Here is a 5,517-nt window from a genome sequence, read left to right as displayed (position 1 = left end):
GATTTAACAAGAAAAAATTAATCATATTCGTCTGGTGAATCGTACAAGAATTCTGATTCGTCGATTTTCAAACAGACATACTAGTTGACTCTAACAGATTTTCTCTTAATGCAACCAGATTCTTTTTTCAGTGTGCTACTTCAAACGTAAATAACTATAGATAAATTATATCTGCGTGAAAAGGAGGAGAAAGGTGAAATTAATACGAAATAATATGCTTTGATAAAATATTCGAAAGCTAAACGTTACTTTCAAGTGTCAATTTCAAGATAAAGGGCGACAAGAGGAGACGTGGGAAACAAAGCGCGCAAGGGGACAGAGACGCGCCAGGATTCGTTCCTCCCAATTGATCAAATCTCCCCGGCAATATGGGCGATTCTTTCGCAACCGCGATGTAACTTGACTGCCACGATCTCGCGCGACCGCATGTAATCGCTTTTTACATTCACGCGGCGGTTATGTCGGGCCCATTATCCGACGATACCGCATCCTAGGTAGAATCACTCACTTATCCGACACGTTACCGACGTTAACCGAGGATAATCGGGCACCGGCCGGCATAACGTCCGAGGGTACGGACCTTCCGGTGCATGGAGTCTCCCGCCATCGGTGGAGGGGTTCATCGTCCTCGATCGCGCGTCAGCGCGTTCGCTTATCCCGGTATGGACGGTATGGTACCACGGGTTAGGCCTCTGAGATCGAGTCCGTGGCACGTATCGGCCGATTTTTCCGGTCGCACACGGCCAGCAACGCGATCCGCGAACCACGCACCGAACCCATGGACATGAAAATGCATGTAATTAGCTGAAATTGATGTTGAACGCGAGCACGGCCGCGTTCAATTTTAATCGGCTGTCGTATGATAATTACGCGTGGCCGGGCACCCCCGACCCGCGCCGGATAAATCATCTCGACCGCTCGCGCAACGATTCCCAGGTATTCATTTACTTCGTATTAATCAATGCGCGAAATTGATTACGGCTAGTCGCTCTCGCCGGTAACGAGGGACGCGGCGCGGCGGGACCGAGGGGGGGAAGATCGAGGGGGACCGGCAGCCGTGCCACGGAAAAGGGCACGGATCGAGACGCGGGGGATTTGCTCAGCAGCCGGAACGATCGTCACGCAGTCCCCCTCCCTCTCTCTCTCTCTCTCTCGCGTTCGCTCGGTCAACCGTGTAATTTTCGACCTTTGCCCGTCTCTTCGACAGATATCCCGCAAGACCACGAAATCCTTACTGAGCCTCTACTCTTTGTCTTGTACGCATATGATTTTATCGATTTCCATGCGATTTCCTTTGTCTGCTTTTTTATGTGTCCTTTTGTCTTATATATGTCTTTTATCTGTCTTCACATCCTATTCTATTCAATTTTATAATTTGCTTTTTTTCGGTCTTTGTTTATATCTTCTTTGTCACTATTTTTATTTTCAATTTTCATACATCTATGGACGTTCATAAATTCGCGTTTACATTCTGTACACCTAAAATATACCAGCATTATTACATAATTTTGTATGTAATATTATACATATAATTATTCGCTGTAAATCGATCGACGCGAATAAAAACGAGATGAAGGTTTGGCGCGAAATGCGAATAGGGCTGTTAAATCAACCCGATGAATCGGTGTTTGCGCAAGAACGCGATGCGAAATGTCCGCGAGACAATCATTTATTTTCGTTTGTTTCGATCCGTACTTCGTATAGTGTCGCAAGAACGAATCGGGTGAGACGCCCGATCCGAGACTTGTCACGACTCAGCAGAAACGATCGCGAAAAAAAAAAAGATCCGTCGGACGCGCGCTGATTTGCGAAATTGTTCAGCGGGGGATGACGAAATCGTGCCGGTCCGGACGCGTCGTGACAGCCGACAGGCATTAACAGCGATGACCTACGACCTTGAGTATCTTATATTGCTGACGACTCCATCTCTCGAGCAACCGATGTTGTATCTCCGAATACGATCCGAGGCCACATTGAGGTAAAAGACAACAGATGTGCGAATCGAGCGATGTGTGTACAGCATCACGATGCCAAGTACGTAAAAATAGCGTACGATCGATGACGCTCGTTTCACGAAGGCTACGCTGCAGCCTTCCACACGAGATCGATGCGATTTGAAGTTTTCAAATTTTAAAGAGTCGGACTTGATCGGACTTGATTTCGTAAGAAAATTTGTGATCTCTACGTGTCGAACAATACCTACGGGCATTACTCCTCGCAAGAAACTCGTTCCCAGTGCCGTCCGACAAGTCCCCAATGATAAATCGTAACAGGAAGTCGACCTCCGACCTCCTCTCTCGCGGTGAATTTGATTCGATCGGATCCCAGAATAAATTCCTCGGCGGACAGATCAACGGAGGAGTCCGATGCATTTCGCGGGCGCGAGCGCGAGCTCGGTGAACGCGGCGTGGTACGTGGTACCGGTGTATTACAGGGTTCCGAGCGGCCTTGGCTAGAAAATCACCGCTAATGGAATCAATTAGGCGTGAATTAATATTGACAGATTTATTGACTCGCCTTTTGTAAGCGTCGCGGCCGCGGCCCGTTACGCGCTCGCCGATTTATAATTGAAAGGCTACGTTCTACCTCTCTTTTTCTCTTTTTCTCCTTCCCGTCCCTCTTCTCCTGCGTTTCTCTCTCTCTCTCTCTCTCTCTCTCTCTCTCTCTCTCTATATATATATTTATATATTTATATATATTTTTTTTCGCCATAGTGCGCATGTTAACGCCTAAATGCTATCTCGCGCGTGACAAGTGTGCACCCTGCGCGAATTTCCATACGATATTAATTACGAGCGTGTCCGCATTAACATCACGCACGGCCGAATTAACCCATTTTCCTTCGTCTTATTGCGCGGTGGGAGATTGAGCAATAAGTAATTATCTTGCCGTATAAAACAATCCGCGCGACGGGACGTGCTCCGTCTCGACATAAATTTTTACAACGTTAAAGTAGTCGTAAAACCTCTCTTTCTCCTTCTCCCCGTCGCTCGTACCGTACTGCTTAAATTCAAGACGCGATAATCTCGATGTTGACCGGATATCACTTAAGGGCCCGCAATCACCGAATCTTCAATAAGCACTTATACGAAAGTGCTCGAGGACACTGCGGTACCGTTCCGCGTGCGGGTCGACTCGACGTCGACGTTTACGGCCCCCGATGCGTGCGGTCTCGGCGACGCGTCGATCGGACCGCAAAGAAATTTTAACGCAAATGCACAAAGATCGTGTTTACATTATCGTTATTTGCATATACGGCCGGGACGAGAGCGAAGTACTTTTGGCGCATCGTGGCGGTGCCTTTTTACCCAAGTTCGCGCCCAATTCCACGCATTAATTCGACGACGGCGGCGCGCCGTTATCGTTAAAGCGCGTGCCTTATTTTTTTTTAATACGGTCGCGTCGCAAAATTTTTGGTGGGCGGACCGGCCGAGTTCCGTGCCACGCCGCACTTAATTTTCCCTCCTTTTTATTCTCCGGCAATATTATGAAAATGCGCGGCGTCGGGCCCCGTTACGTCGCTGGGACGCAATCGTTTGCGTAATTTGTAATTGCGGACGCGAACTACATGCGGGATTAACGAGCGGGCCCATTAAATTTAACGACCGTTGACTTCGCAGTCCGCGCGACTGCGGGAAGGCGGCAGCTTTCGATCCTGTTAGCCGCGAAAAGAGAGGAAGAGAACCCCGCTTCCATCTTCGTAACTCCCCGAGTTTACGCAAGTTTACTATGTACTATGCTCGATTATTATCTTAACTGAAGAATCCGAAAAAGAAAGTGAAAGTGAAGTCTCCTTCGAATTAGAAGAAAGAAGTTAAAATACGTATATTATCTATTTCCTTAAATAAAAAATGTTTTGTTAAATAAAAAATTTGATCTCTAAAATTAAAATGAATCTTGTAAGTTGTTAGTTGAATAAAATGTATTGATTAAAAAATATATTTTTTTAAATATAATAACAACGATACTTATTACTTAATTCTGATTTTAAAAAATATATATAATACTAATAGGTATTTTATTGTCATATATATAATGTGATATATACCACATGTATGCCTAGACGGATTAAATAAAAATAACGTATCGGCTGTTATTGATGTGACGGACATTTGCATCGACTAGCGTCCAAAAGGGTTGATGTCGTTTACAGGCAAATCTCTTTCTCTCTTTCTCTCTCTCTCTCTCTCTCTCTCTCTCTCTCGTTCACTCCCTCACTTCTCTTATGCGGTGAATTCATCGCGTCCAATTAGCAGGATCTCGGTGACACTCGAGTGACAGACTTTAAACAGGTGACGACACGAACAAGATAAACTTGCGAGCGCCGAGCAACAAACTTAACGGCGCCGTACATATCCGTTTCGTATGCGAAACGAGCGAATGCGCTTTAAATCGCGGGCTGCCGAATCACCAATTAAAGATCCAAAGTGACAGCCTTCGCCCTCTATCTCTACCTCGGCCGGTGAAGAGACCTCGTTGGCAAACATCCGATACCGATTACGTATATATACTTGAGTTTGTCGTCGAGGATTCTCTTCGAAATAAAATCTCTCGCAAGTTACTAATTATATGAATTAGAAGTGAAGCATAAAGGTAGAGTGTGCACATCAGATCTGTTCTTTATAACTACGCTATCTACGTTTCTATATTTCTGTTAGCATAGTTAGCAAGTTTTGCGTCTAATATAAACTTTCTCCTTTAGAGTATCACAAATTTTTATAGAGTATGATTTACAGATTATAATGTAATGATTTATACTTAATTCAATTAACGTAATTACGTAATATATACGTAATATAAGTAATTCAATTAACTGATATGATGTATGTAATCAATTACAATTTCATTTACATTTACAATTTCTATATAGATAAACATACTAGTAAATTACAAAGAAATAAAACAAAGAATGAACATATCAAAATAAATTAAGATTATTTAAAAAGAAATTAATTCTTCACTTCCTTTACATCGAAATCTCGAGCTCATTTCTTTTCGTACGAAAGACGTTTTATCTTTTTTCTAGTTGATCGCATTTTTGCATCGCGTTATCGCCATCACGTCATTATAGCCAACCAGCGAGGTTAATAACATTCTGGTTTCTGCTTAACGAGCGTTAAACGGCCACCGAAGAAGCCGATGTATGAAAGAAGAGACAACCGCTATCTCGCCCATGCAGATTAGCGATTTTTTGGAATAAAATCCACGAAGGAAATGGCTGACGATCGGTGGCTCTTATCGCATTGGTGCATGGGCGTCGGTAATATTCTTTTCTGAACAAAATATTAACAGGAAATTTTACGAAAGTTTCACAGTCTTATTCTTCAGAAATTTTTAAATTATCTTCAAATATATATCATATAAATCTTCCTCAATTCCTGCAGAATATGCTGTATAAACTGTTCATATTGTTACCCATTTTAAATGAAAACAAACTCATTCCGTCGCCTATGGACCGAACTCACATTCGAGAGATTCGCTCGACTTCCATGCAAGTGATTTGCATAGTTATCCGCC

The sequence above is a fragment of the Wasmannia auropunctata genome, unplaced genomic scaffold (assembly GCF_000956235.1).
Source record: "Wasmannia auropunctata unplaced genomic scaffold, wasmannia.A_1.0 LD335987.1, whole genome shotgun sequence".
In the NCBI taxonomy this organism is placed as follows: Eukaryota; Metazoa; Arthropoda; class Insecta; order Hymenoptera; family Formicidae; genus Wasmannia; species Wasmannia auropunctata.
This window is presented reverse-complemented; position numbering follows the sequence as displayed.